Genomic DNA, 15,255 nt, shown 5'->3' with positions numbered 1-15,255 from the left:
TTCCAGCCGTTCAAAAACCAAATATTTTTATCAATTTGTGATCGAAAATGTGTCCACCGTATCTTTAAGTAGAATGGTGGTACAAAATATAAAAAAATCTTCGGATCTCAAGGGACAAGACAATAGACGATAATTTGATTTTGTTGTATTACATCCCTAATTAGGATAAACAAAATTACCTTATTTTGGTAGAGTATACTTAAAAGTTGAAACGTTTAGGTGCTGGTTTGAGTCTGAAAGTGAAGCTAGAATATTAAAATACTAGCGGATACGCCCTTAGAAGCCTCTATGGGAACTTAAACTTAGGGAGAAAAAACGACCTTACCTATTTTTAATTTGAGTTTTAAAGATTTAAAGTGAAAAGAATTTTTTTTTGAGGGGGAGGGGTTCATTTTTTATTTAAAATAGCTGGAAATCTACTTTGGACCTATGATAAGCTTCACTGTAAAGAAGAACCATTTCGCTAAAGCAAAAAAAGCTTACATATAATAGGATAGCTTAGCGAAAGTGAACATAACTTTTGTGTCACTCTTTGCTATCTTTAGTATGCCTGGAAAAGATTCCATCTAGTTGATAACTTTATCTTTCTTATTAACTTAAATATAGAACATATTTTTTAGGTATCTTCAGGGATAAGACAATGGCCGATTAATTGATGTATAATTATATCCCTAATGATGATACAGAAATTACCTCTTCTGTAGATTACAATTAGTGGTTGAAACATTTGGGCACTAAACTTTAATTAAAGTCCCCTATGTTGCTAAGCCAACGAATAAAAAGAACAATATTATAAAACTTTGGGGACTAGTGTAATAAACAGCCCAATGTCCCCTCACTACCTGCATCTTTTTACTTTGTGTCGGTCGGGATATTAATCTACTCAACAAACAAGCTTAGATTCCCTAATATCAAATTTTGTTTCGAAAAAAACACTGTATGGTATGAAAATAAGTCTATTTGTAAGTTCTTCTGTCTGAAAATTGATTTTCTCGGCTTCTATTTAGGATAGACAGCTGTTATTTGTTTAAAGTTTCCATTAACCTATGATAATTCAGTATATGTATAATTAAGTTCGTCCATTGGTCTGTCGTTCTGATATATATTTTTAAAAGATTTCGTGGATTTGTATTTAGTATTACAATTTCTCTAGCTTATTATCTTCTTCTCTTATTTATGACTATAGAGTATCTGCTCTATAATTCACGTTTTCTGTTTGTCCGTCCATAATTTTGATTATACTTAGCTTCTTATGGATGTTGTCATCCTTGTTTTGATTTTAGTCTATTAAATTGTATCTATAATACAAAGTAGCGTGATGTCTGTCTGTCTGTCCGTCTGTCCCTTAAGACCTCGGTAACCACTGAACCGATCGGATTCTACTCTTCAGGGAATATACCTACTGGTCCTGTAGGCTATTTTCTTGGGGGTGGGGCACCCACAACACCCCCAAAAACAAAAAAATTCCTAACTTTTTTTAAAATTTTGAATTTGATAATGAGGCAGATCCAATTTTTTCCCCCCGAAAATTTTGAAATTGATACTGGGGCAGCTCCAATTTTTTTTTAATTACCTCTTGGGGCAAAGCCGCTAGTATGTTTTAATTTAATAAACAATTAAGTACTGCTCTATTAAGCTTATTAAGTATAGATGTTTAATCCAGACAACACCTGGTTTCAGTGGGGGGAACCTTTTTCGTCTGTTTGCAAATTGCTTTATGCTTTTGTAGCGGCTTGGCTGTGTTAGTTTTTCCTATGCTATTGGCTGGTTTTCAAAGACACAATTTAAAGTCGGGACAGGATTCTCACTCCGTGGACATACATTTATTTAACCCCTGCCCACTGGTAGTATTCAAACTTTTCAACCAATAACTTAAATATACATAAGAAGTAATTTTGTTTTTCAGCATTGGAGACATGTTTTGATTTATCTTTCATTATCTTATCCCTTAAGATCCCATACCAATACTGTGTTTTGAATTGAATAGGAATATTGCAACAGACGAATTAATATTTTTTGGACGATTTAAATTCTGCTCTAGGATTGCCCTATTTCTATTGTCAATTAGCAATTGATAATGCTACCTTTTTTTCATACTTATATAGACAATGACATCCTGTTACTTTTTTATATAGAGTTGATTAAAACTCAATATTTAGATAATAAAGAGGCAATAACATACTTAATTGAATATTATGACTATATTTTCTAATATAAAAAAACTAAACAAGAACGATTATGTATATAAGTAAGGTGTCTATGAAAAATGTGAAAACTATGAGCAAGATTAAATTGTAAGCTAATTGTAAAATTGTAAGCTAATATTGCTTGATTCACTTCTACAAGAGACAAAATGAATTGAAAATGATTGCTAAAATCGAAATATATCTTCATGTCTTAGAATAGTGTAATTTTTTTAAAATAGGTTGAAAAACATACTAACTTTAAAATAAATAGAATATAAAAAATAATATGTTATCTAGAATTTTGGTCCAACGGGTAGTAAGATCCTTTTTTTTACACATAGTCAATTAATAACTAATGTAAACACTAAGATATATAAGTTTTCCGGAATTTTAAAGTTAGGGGGAGATTTGAAATCTGCATCAAATTTTGAGGATTTTTTTTTATAAAATTCGCTTTTCTATAATTCTTTATCTAAAAGCGGAAATGCAATTTAATTTAATTAATTTTGGCATCTGTGATTGGTGGATTTTAAAAAATCTGCGCTCTGATTGGATGGCGTACATCAATCAACCAATAAGAGCGCAGGTAGTTTAAAATCCACCTATCCTATTGGTCAAAATTAATTAACTTAAAATGCATTTCCGCTTTTAGATAAAGAATTATAGAAAAAACGAATTTTATAAAAAAAAATCCTTAAAATTTGATGCAGATTTCAAATCTCCCCCTAACATTAAAATTCCGGAAAACTTATATATCTTAGTAAACACTCTACCAACTTTTTGATAAACAGACGTTCGGACGTTGTTATATGCTCTTGTTGTATTGTAGCTGTGCTACAAAAAATGTCTTTAGCCTCATCCCTTATCTGCCTAACGAAGGTGTCACAAAAACTGAATGTTAGCACCCTTAACCACTACGGGGTGCAAATAATACAACACAAAAAATAGCAGGTTCATATTTAAATTGTTTACACATTGGTTTTTTTTATCTATCTTCTATTTTTTCTTTCTAGTATCTTTTTAAAATGAAGAACGCCTTTATTTCGTTTAAAACTAGCATAAATAGTTCTGCAGCAAAAAGGAATTATTGAATTGATTTTAGAAATGGCCATCCCTAAGAAAAATAGGCATAAAGTCTTTCGTGTGAATTCTTAGCAATATAATTATAAATAAAAATAGAATTTTTGTTTGGATTTCATTTTTCAAGACTATTTAACATAATTATTTTTTTTTTAAATTAGGCATTTAACGATGAATTATAAAAAAGGAAATATACCTTTCTGTGGACATTTTGGGATACTGCTAGTTTGCATCAACCAATCAAATTTAGTAAAAGTAGTTAATGTCTTTAAGCCAACACATGGGATATTGTACTAGTAAATTCACATTTTAATAACGCTACTTTTTTGTAAAAAAAACTTTTGCCGTTCTCTTTTATCATTTTTTGTTGTAACGTATGATAACCAACTACTGATTAGAGTGTAAAAATTGGCCCCAGCCAGCAGAGAGAGAAATATTTCCAGTACTTAGGCAGATAGACATTTTAGGGCAGAGTTGTGGCGCGGCAAATCAATCATACAAAACTTTTTTGGCTGCTATTGCTGGACGGAGCAACGTTTTTTCATTGCGGTAAATATTTCAGATTAGCAAAAGAGATAGAGATATTGAATATTACAAATTTATTTCATAAACTTGATATTTTTTTATTAAGATCCCACTTACCACTGGGGGAAACTTATACCTATATAGGCCTAAAGTATTGCAATTAAAATTAGATTTTTTATTTGGTTTTATGCTATTTTCGTATCCCTCACACTCAAATGATTACAGTTCCTTTAAATACTAGTGTCGAAGCCAGTGGTATTTATATTGGGTATACTGATGATTAGGTTGCAAAATATATTTTGCTAAATAATAAAATTTGTTAAGTTGGTTTGAACACTCTTCTGGCCAAAGAGAGAGAAATAGCTTAGACTAATATTTTTAAAAAAAGAATTTCATAATCCTATCTGCTATACCAGCCGATTGCCTGTCTATTTATTGTTTTTGCTTCATGCTTGTCTTTATGTCTGTCTTTTTTATACTTTTCTGTTTTTTTAACATGTCTCTCTTGAGGCTTCTTGGTAGGAGAAAGGTTGAGCTTGGAAATATTTTTTTCCTTTGAGCAACCCATCAAAGGGCCCTCTGGCTCTGCTGGGCCTATACCTGCTGTGCCATAACACTGCGGGGCTACATAACCTAACCTAAACTGATCTTAAGTAATGATCAAAACTACACGGTGTGCGGGCATGACATGTTCGTTCAGCCGTTTGGCTGCTAGCAGCCTTTAAAGTTTTTAGATTTTTAAAGATAATCGTTACCAGGAACATTTTACCGTAAATTGTTCTAGATACAATTTATTTCTGAGCTGTGACACAATATTACTCAATGTTTTATGTGACAGAAGACTTGTGCTTGGTTAGAGTTACTCAGGAAGGGAGGGGACATTAGCCTGTTTATAACACGGTAGTCACGGGATTCCTCCCCACGGAATTCCTCCCACTGGATTCCTCCCAACGGGATCCCTCCCACGGTATTCCTCCCACACGGGACTCCTCCCACACGGGATTCCTCCCAACCGGGATCCCTCCCACGGGATTCCTCCCAAACGGGATACCTCCCACGGTATTCCTCCCACACGGGATATCTCCCACGGGATTCCTCCCAAACGGGATACCTCCCACGGTATTCCTCCCACACGGGATACCTCCCATGGTATTCCTCCCACACGGGATACCTCCCACGGTATTCCTCCCACACGGGATACCTCCCACGGTATTCCTCCCACAAGGGATCCCTCCCACGGAATTCCTCCCACGGAATTCCTCCCACACGGGATACCTCCCACGGTATTCCTCCCACAAGGGATCCCTCCCACGGGATTCCTCCCAAATGGGATACCTCCCATGGTATTCCTCCCACACGGGATCCCTCCCACGGAATTCCTCCCACACAGGTTACCTCCCACGGTATTCCTCCCACACGGGATCCCTCCCACAGGATTCCTCCCAAACGGGATACCTCCCACGGTATTCCTCCCACACGGGATCCCTCCCACGGGATTCCTCCCAAACAGGATACCTCCCACGGTATTCCTCCCAAACAGGATACCTCCCACGGTATTCCTCCCACACGGGATCCCTCCCACGGTATTCCTCCCACATGGGACTCCTCCTAAAAATGTTTCAATTTTTTCCCATTTACAATTTTTCAGGGTGGGGTGACCTTCCACACCCCCGTAAAAAAAATTTTTCAAATTTTTTTTTTCATTTTTAAATTTTTTGGGGTGGGGTGACCTTCCACAACCCCCTAAAATTTTTTTTCTTTAATTTTCAAATTTTTACAATTTTTCAGGGTGGGGTGACCTTCCACATCCCCATAATTTCATTTTAAATTTTTTGGGGTGGGGTAACCTTCCACACCTCCATAAAATTTTTTTTTCAAATTTTTTATTTTTTCATTTTAAGATTTTCGGGGGTGGGATGAACTCTCACACCCCCCTAAAAAAAAATTTTTTTCAAATTTTTTTTTTCCATATTCAATTTTGTTGAGGGTGGGGTGACCTCCCACACCCCCAAAAAAAATTTTATTCAAATTTTTTTCCACAAACCCCTAAAAATTTTTTTTTCTTTCATTTTCAAATTTTTGGGGTTTGGGTGACCTCCAACACTTCCATAAAAATTTTTTTTCAAATTTTTTTTTTTTCATTTTCGGGGGTGGGATGACCTTTCACACCCCCCTAAAAATTTTTTTTCTTCAAATTTTATTCTTTTTCCATTTTCAATTTTTCGGTGGTAAGGTAACCTTCCACACCTCCCTAAAATATTTTTTTCAAATTTTTTTTCTTTTCTGGATCTAAAATTTTTTGGGTTGGGGTGACCTCCAACACCCCCCTAAAATTTTTTTTTTCAAATAATAAAAAAATTTTAAATAGCAAAAAATATAAATTTGAAAAATTTTTTAGGGGAATGTGGGAGGTTACCCCATCCTCCTGAAAAGTTTAAAATTTGAAAATGAAGGAAAACAAAATTTTGAAAAAAATTTTTTTTAGGGGGGTGTGGAAGGTCATCCCAACCCCGAAAATAAAATAAAAAAAATTTGAAAAAAATTGTTATGGAAGTGTGGGAGGTCACCCAAACCCCAAAAATTTGAAAATGAAAGAAAAAAAAAATTTTTAAATGACAAAAAAAAAAATTTGAATAAAAATTTTTTTTGGGGTGTGGGAAGTCACCACACTCAACGAAATTGAAAATGAAAAGAAAAAAAAATTTTTTAGGGGGGTGTGGAAGGTGACCCCCCTCTCGAAAATTTTAAAAGGTCACCCCATTCTGAAAAATTGAAAATGGGAAAAAATTTAAACATTTTTAGGAGGAGTCCCGTGTGGGAGGAATATTGTGGGAGGGATCCCATGTGGGAGGAATACAATGGGAGGTATCCTGTGTGGGAGGAATACCGTGGGAGGTATCCCGTGTGGGAGGAATTCCGTGGGAGGGATCCAATGTGGGAGGAATACCGTGGGAGAGATCCCGCGTGGGAGGAATACCGTGGGAGGGATCCCGTGTGGGAGGAATACCGTGGGAGGTATCCCGTTTGGGAGGAATCCCGTGGGAGGGATCCCGTGTGGGAGGAATACCGTGGGAGGTATCCCGTTTGGGAGGAATACCGTGGGAGGTATCCCATTTGGGAGGAATCCCGTGGGAGGGATCCCGTGTGGGAGGAATACCGTGGGAGGTATCCCGTTTGGGAGGAATCCCGTGGGAGGGATCTCGTGTGGGAGGAATACCGTGGGAGGTATCCCGTTTGGGAGGAATCCCGTGGGAGGGATCCCGTGTGGGAGGAATACCGTGGGAGGTATCCCGTTTGGGAGGAATCCCGTGGGAGGGATCCCGTGTGGGAGGAATCCAGTGGGAGGAATTCCGTGGGGAGGAATCCCGTGGGAGGGATCCCGTGTGGGAGGAATCCCGTGTGGGAGGTATCCCGTTTGGGAGGAATCCTGTGGGAGGAATTCAGTGGGAGGAATCCCGTGTAGGAGGAATCCCGATGGAACCTTTATCAACATTGGGGAAGTACATTTATTGTCTTATCCATTAAAATCCCTGGAGATACTCTGCTAGCGCCATGGTATTATTAAAAAGCAACAAAATTACTTTTTTCAATGATTGAATTTCCTTTTTACGAACCCCTCTCTTCCTACCCTCATATAGCTCCTTCATGTTAGGAGCAAATATGCCTCTGACCCTTAAAACTAATTTTTTCTAACTGCTTTGCATGTGATTTGATATTTTATGGTAACTACACAGCATAAAAGTGACATTATAGTAAAATGATATTTAAAAATAAAATGAAATTCCTTGTCTGTCAATGTCATATCTATAATACAAAGAAGCTTGATGAACCGACTGGATTTCACTCTTTAGGGAATATACTTACTGGTCCTGTGGTGGTTTCAGGCTATTTTCTTGGGGGATGAGAAAACCCCAAGCCCCCCAAAAACAAAAAAATCCTCCCCCATTTTTTTGGGGGGTGGAAGTTAATTATTTAAAAGTAATGGTTGAAGCTCCAGAGGTACTTCATTTTATATAGGCTAGGGGTGAAGCCGCTAATCTATTTATAAAGCAGAACTTTGTCCATTCGTCTGTTTCTGTGTTTTGCTATCTTCAATCTGTCCACTTGTCTATCCATCTTTCCCTCCGTCCATCCACTTGAAGATCTCGCCAACTGCTTAACCAATAGGCCGGTTTCACTAAAGCAATGTAATAATAACAGGAGAAAAAGGTATTACGAGCCTTTATCAACAGACCAACTAATTAACAGTTTCGGATAAATCATCTATAGTAATAGATCTATTTAACATAAGTTTGAAAATCAAAACTTTGATGTTTTGTATGCTACTTTGAGTCTTTTGCCGCCGCTGATTGTTGAACCTGATTAACTTTACTTTGTTTTCAATTAAATGATTCGTCGCCTCAAAACAAGATATTATATATTCATTCCACGAAGGGAGGGGAAATGGGACTGTTAATAACATATTGATATTCTAAGCATCACAGCTACTCTATAGGTGTGATATGTTCGTACTTACAACTGTTCTTATCTAATGACAGAAAAATTCAAGTGTTAGATTCTTTTGTAATATGGATTAGAGTTTTCTTATTAAAGTAAAAAGAATAGCATAGCACGACTCATATATAACTCTCCCACGGGGTAGAAACCCTGTGACGAATTTCAATTGAGTCTTTGAATATATAAGGAAATAGTGTCGGAAATATTAGAACAGCTAAGTCGTTACAAAAGAGCAGTAAGCAATTTGCTAGCAGACGAAAAAGGTCTTCATCAGTCGGGCCAGGGCATTCATCTATACTTACATATTTATTGTTTTCTTTAACATTTTCAATGCACTTTAAGATATGTGCTTGGATTTACCTGGATTTTTGGATGGCTCCAGTAACTACGTGGATGGATGGAGGGTTTATTAAAATGTTTCACTATTCTATTTATGCTGTTTCAAAAAATTAGGGGAGGTTTATACGCCAAATATCATTCCCTACTCCCAAAAGGATTGGTCAGTTCATTCATCCATTAAGAAAATAAGAGACGGGGTAAAGAATTATCGTTTTTTTTAGCCCGCTGCGTGTTTCTGAACATGAATACCTTGTGAAAGATCCAGATAATAATATTTCCACTTTTACAGTATTACAAGTGCTTCCATCCTTGTTTGTCTATTGTTCAATACTGATATGTTTTTATATGAACTGATAACTATTGACAGATTTTATCATTTCTTAATTAACTTTAACTTCACACGATATTTAATCATTTAGGCATTTCCCATTGAAAAAGCGAATCTTTGCTAAAATACGGGAAGGTGCCTCCACAACTATTATATCTTTAATTTAGGCATGTTATAATTATCCTATCCATTTTAAGCTTAGCATGATGATTCTTGTAAAAGTTAGGTATTATTTTAAATGCGTAGCAAATCTATAATTAGTACAAGAAAGTTCATTCAATAACAAAAAATTTATTTTAATCTTTTTTTACATTGAAAAAAAAATATTAGGAGATTAGGCATAATGCTATAATCGAAGATTTTTGAGTAGCGATTTTGTAATTTTCTCGACTCCTTTTCAAGACAGACGACTAGGGGATTAAATAAATTCACATTCTACATATTTTCACTAAGTTTCATTAAGATTTGCATATTAATTGGGGTGCTAGATCGATTCCTATATTTTAAAGTTTTCATGATTTTTTCATTTTGTTTGTTTGTCCAATTTCCTGATTTCTAAAATGGATATTGTAATTCATGTTTCATGTATCCATATATAAAAGTATCAGGATGTCTATCTGTGCCAAAGGATCTTATCCATCCCTGAACCGATAGTGTTCTCCTTTACAATGCAACTTCTCAAGGGAAGGGTTATAACTATTTTTGGGAAGGGTAGAACACCACACCCTCCCAAAAGAAATCACCTCTAGAAAAAATGTCCCTCATAAATTTTTTTTCATTCTTTTAAAACTAAATTTTTACCATACACACACCTCAAGTGCCAATAGAGGCCTCTAGGGGCGAAGCCACTAGTTGTACACAAAGATAGATGGAGAATTAATAAAAACTTACATTGTTTTGCCATAATAAAATACACATAATATATGTGTGGTATTTAATATGTTTTAATTTTATATAATTAAACTTGATCTTTACATACTTTTTATAAGCACAGATTTTCTATAAATTAGGGTCAGTCCATCTGCACGTCTCTACGTCTTTTAGTATAATATGACATGCTAGAATTGTCCTTGAAGCTATAAGGACTAGTTTTAAAAAATCTATAAAGATTCTCAATTATTTTATATTTCTGGAACAATTAGGCATAACAGCTTAAGCTTAGAATCATATAAAATGTTTTGCAGACTTCTGTTTCTTTAATGTAAAAAGAATAAGAAAACAAAATTTATTTGGCAGGGTGGAGGTCGTTGTTCTAGGGGCGATATCTCTTGGGAGGGTGGTGTTTCCTTTCCCCAAAATAGTTATAAACCTTCCCAAAAGCTACCCTGTAAAGGAGGACCAAATCGGTTCAGTGGTGAGGGAGATCCTTTTGTACACACACACATAGATCCTGTTACTTTATTATAGGGATGTAAATGAGCAATTATTATATATTTTTTTTTGCAGAGCTTTGCTTTTAAGAATGTTGTCATCCTTGTTTAGTTTTTCCTTTAAAAAAGAAGAGAGATGGAATGTCTGAAATATTTAGTTCTTATGTGCAATTAAAGTGGAGCAACCTTTTCATTAAATTATTTGATATGCCCTATGTTACTTAGCAGGCACCGATTTTAGATTTTTTAGAAGCGAAGTATTTCTATAATTTGGGTTCGGTACGTACGTACGAACGCCCGTCCATGCATATGACCGTAACAGATAGCCTTGCTGATCGTTCAGGCATGCAAGAATTTCTGTCATATCGATTTAACCTTTACATGATTATTTCTGTAACAGTTTAGATGACATAGCAAAAAGTACCAAAAATCCGTATATACTAATCTTAATAATTTATTTTTAAAATATTGATTATCATTACAACAAGAAATCATCTATATAATTAAGATTAAAAATGTGAGTATGTTCAGTCCATCCTGGAAAATTATCAAAGATTAAGTTACTGCTGGATAAGGCAATTATCAAAGCTTGAAATCTTTCTATAAATAGTACCTGACTGTTAAAAAAATTGCCTTGTTAGTTAGAAACAAATAGAACATTTTTAACATGTCTTAATTAACTACAGTAACTATCCGATACAGATATACGGACCAACCCTAAATACAAAAAATCGTCATTTCTAAAAAACTTAAAAAAATTGGCGTCTTCTAATCTCAGATGTAAAGTAAACCCTTGCTTGCTTAACTCCGGAAAAGGCAATGAAAAGCGTGGTTAATGAATTTAGTGCGTGTAAGTGTGTGTGCGCGTCTGTGTGTGTTAGTGTGTGTGTTTTTCGTTACACTGAATTCTGTAAGGTACACACATACGCAAACTATTGGGCGAGTACAAAAAAAGATATAAGATAAATGAATAAGGATGAGCACGTCCAATAATAACAAATAATAATTCTATTTATTTGATTTTTGAGCAATGATTCCGAGGACAACAAGGTACAATATTTCAAGCGCAACTTCTCTATAATAAAGTCCTAAAAATGTAAGTATGTCTCTATAGAGAATCCTATTTTATGCAATTTTTACAACATCTCTAAGTCAGTCATGTAAGCTGATACTTTTAGGGATATTAGGCATCTAAAAATCATCAATTTAAAAACTTTTGAATTTTAGATATTAGTCTAAAATGTACCTCTATTAATGCATCTTTATTAAAAGTATGCCTACAATAAATAGTTACGTGTATAATAATGCGCCCCCTTCCCCCATTCAAAATGGGGTTTACTCTTATATTAGATTATATAAACAGATGGATGGAAATTATGATAAGTAAACACAAAAATAAATTGATAATATGATTATTTCAAGTTCTTCAGTGACCCGAGGGGATGAAGGTCCGGGCTAATAATGTTATTATCCACGAAAAACTGTCTATAAGACGATTAGAGAAATCATATACATACTTATAAACTTTTAAGATAATTTCCAGGAATAACTCCCCCCATTTTTTCAACAGATTTCAAAATTTAAATCTCCACCCATCCACAATCAGAGACAAGCATAAATCCCTTTTTCCTCGGAGCTTTCACTAAAACCTTTTTCTTGACTATCAAACCTCGCCCATTGCCCTAATTCCTAGCTCCTTTGGGGATCATATATCCCTGCGGGACACTTCTAACCTAACATAATCTAACCTAAAAGGAGCTTCTTAAATGATCTTTTTCAAAAATTTAATTTGCCGTCCAGTTGTAATTTAAATGAACGCCAAAGATACAATTTTTTTAGAATGTCCAAAGTTCAAACTAATTTTGAACTTATTAAACTTGATAATTCTTGCAGTACCTCCTCCATTAAACACACATCCATCCATTATAAGCATACACATATACCAATTTTTCGCACAGCGGCAGAAAAGTACAATTTGCAAATTTTTCGCTCCCCGCCCCATTTTTATTCAGCCATGTCCGACCCCTTTTTTTGCAGCTTTGGTTTGGTTGGAAAAGTAAACATTTTGACTGACTTGATTGATATCCATTGAAAAGGGATTTAAATCCTACTGAGCATGCATTTGTGTATGTCAAATATGGTTTTATGCTAGTAAACTTAGAAATACTCTAAGAAGATCAGAATAACTTTTGAATAAAAGCAAAACTATTTAGTCTTTCTGATCGGTTTAGCTACGATTTAAAATTTAGCATGTTAGAATGTATTCCAAAATTGCACTATGATTCATCTAACTATAAGGAATGATATGGAAGTGTCGCAGTTTTATAATTACTAGCGGCTACGTCCTTAAAGGTTGAGGGGGGTGGGGGGGGGGGGGGAGGAATTTGAACCCCCCTCATTTTCATTTTTAGATTTTAAAAAATTTAATATATATTTATGGGGGGAGATAATTTTTTATTGGAAGGGTGGAGATACCCTCCACCAAAATAGTTTTAATCTTCCCTGGATCTATAAGAAGCTTCACTTTAAAGGAGAACTATATCGGTTCATCAGGTAATGAGATCCTTCGCTATAGACAAAAAAATTTATACTTTATATAATAGGATTATCAAAAAGTCTTTACGTTCATTTGAATATTCTTGATATTTTGAATATTTTTGACATATTTGTCAAAAAAAATTAAAGGGAATCTGCGACTAAAAACTAATTTTAGTAAGACATGATGTCAATTAAGAATTTCCCCAAAATAGATAATAAGGAACAATACAATAATCAACATTGTACAATTTCAAAAGCCAGCTAGAAGTCTTAAAATGTCCCAAAAATAGTAATTTTTTGTGTTAGACTTTTAGACTAATCCCTTAGTGGGGCAAAATTGTTTTCGTGAAAAATCCTCTAAAATGTGATTTTGGTGGATTTTTCACGAAAACAATTTTGCCCCACTAAGCGATTAGTGGGGCAATTTTTTTCAAGAATCCACCTCTGATTTGATAGAAAAAAAGGCTTTAGATAAACAGACGCACACACAAATGGATGTGGTTAGCCTCGTTTTAATAAAATGTAGCGTGATATCTACGCATGGTTCTTCTAATTTATTGAAAAGATAATATCTCCTTCACACATAATCCAGCACCCTTAGCAATGGCTTGGTAACAACTATCTAGAAACGTATTAGTCTGGCTCAAAATATACTCTTTATATGTGTTTTAATACGGCTCAGTATTATCTCTTTATTTATATTATAGCGAGGCTTGGTATCAGCTCTTAATTTACCTTTTATTGTATGATTGGGTATCAACTCTCTATTTACTTTTAAGTACGGCCCAGTATAAAATTCTTCGTTTACATTTTAGTAGAGCTCGGTATCAACTCTTAATTTAGGCTTAAGTATTGCTTGTTATCAACTTTCTCTTAAAGTTTTAGTACGGCTCAGTATCAATTCTCTTTATATAAGTTTAAAACGGTTCAGTATTATCTCTTCATGTAGTAAGGCGTGGTATCAAATCTTCATTTAAGTTTTAGTACGGCTTGGTGTAAAATCTTTTTTTGGGTAAATTTTAGTGTCACCCCCAACAAAAATGGTTATAAACCTTCCTAAAAACCTGTATTAAGCTACACTGTAAAGGAGATCCAAGTCGGTCCTGTGGTTAGCGAGGTAGTAAAACAGAAAGAGAAACAGACATACTCACAGTTAGGCGGACATCCTATTACTTTTGATAAAAAATGATTTTAAGTTGCTAAAAATTATTAAATGTTACCTGGCCCTTTAACCCTTTTTTATTCCAAGTATTTCTGTGGCCAGGGGCGATAATGGTCCTTTCTAAACTAATATTAGTTTTATCATAATACATGTAGTCCCAGGAATCATAAGGGATAAGACAATGGACAATAAATTTGAATACGCCCCTAATGATGATAAACAAAATTACCGCTTCTGTAGATAAACATTATTGGTAAAATGTTTGGATAAACCAGTTTGGAATTAAACAATCAAAGAACCCAAAGATTTAGAGCCAACAAATAAGATAATGTTTTTTTAAAACTTAGGGTACCAGTATATTTTATGGTCCCCTCCCTCCCTCCCTGTGTATTCTAAACATAACCTATGCTGGTCATATATCTAAAAGAAAGCTTAGGAAAAAAATCACTTTAATTTTAATAGCATGTTATTTAGATGAAATATGATTTTTAACCGATTTAAATTCGATAAGTGTTTAGTATTATTTCCATTAAAAAACAAGAAAAGATATTTTCAAAATAAATAGTAGCAGATTAAAATTATAAAGTATTCTCATGCAAAATGTCCATATTTGAAATGATTAAAACCTATTTCATTTTGTTTACCCAAAGTGTTATATCTCTCAATCGTTGGATTAAAACTTTAAAGAACTTTTAAAATCTTAATAAGATTGTAAAAATCATCAGTGATTAATGTTTAATTAATAATAACTTTCAGAACGAGTAATTACTAAGTATGTTCATTGTAGAGATCTACTCGACATTTGGGGGGTGTATATCATAAGAAAAACCATTACTTCTTTTTCTTCAGATGACCTATCTCCCTCTTGCTTTTTAAACTCAAAAAATATCTTTTCCAACTATTATTGACCTTGTTAAAATAACAAATCTACTCTACAATTTTGTAGTATTTTTCTCTCATCTTTAAATCCTAATTTGATGTATCTCTGAACCAAATCTTGCTGATAAAGTATATGTTGAAGACAAAACATCCAACAGATAACCAACTCTTCAGTTGCACGACTTTTGTTTTGAGGTCCAAGCGTGCATGCTTTGGGCTAAAGCATTCCATCCTAATATAATTATTAATGTCGTGCATCTAATATAGCAACAAAAGTAATTATTTTAGTTATGTTGTGGCGTTGGCCTAGATTCGAACCTATCACCTTACCAACAAGGCTCTTCTAGTTGT

The 15,255-nt window shown here is 34.4% G+C and overlaps 2 protein-coding genes across 6 annotated transcripts in view; both read left to right on the top strand.

Moving 5' to 3' along the window:
• The first annotated feature begins 2,315 nt into the window (after positions 1-2,315).
• The window catches only part of Pyroxd1 (pyridine nucleotide-disulfide oxidoreductase domain 1), a 418,591-nt gene continuing 405,651 nt past the window's right edge, over positions 2,316-15,255 (top strand). For both annotated transcript variants that reach the window (XM_080171154.1, XM_080171153.1), the window contains exon 1: positions 2,316-2,349. The gene's annotated coding sequence lies outside the window, so the exon portion shown is untranslated. The remainder of the gene's footprint in view (positions 2,350-15,255) is intronic.
• LOC145327615 (adaptin ear-binding coat-associated protein 1-like) overlaps positions 2,316-15,255 on the top strand; it is a 356,073-nt gene continuing 343,133 nt past the window's right edge. For all 4 annotated transcript variants that reach the window (XR_013882189.1, XR_013882190.1, XR_013882188.1 and 1 more), the window contains exon 1: positions 2,316-2,350. The gene's annotated coding sequence lies outside the window, so the exon portion shown is untranslated. The remainder of the gene's footprint in view (positions 2,351-15,255) is intronic.

This window comes from Acartia tonsa, chromosome 9 (genome assembly GCF_053477335.1).
Source record: "Acartia tonsa isolate MP-2025a chromosome 9, ASM5347733v1, whole genome shotgun sequence".
Taxonomy (NCBI): Eukaryota; Metazoa; Arthropoda; class Copepoda; order Calanoida; family Acartiidae; genus Acartia; species Acartia tonsa.
Note: the sequence above shows the minus strand (reverse complement) of the source record. Positions and strands in the feature narration are given on the sequence as shown.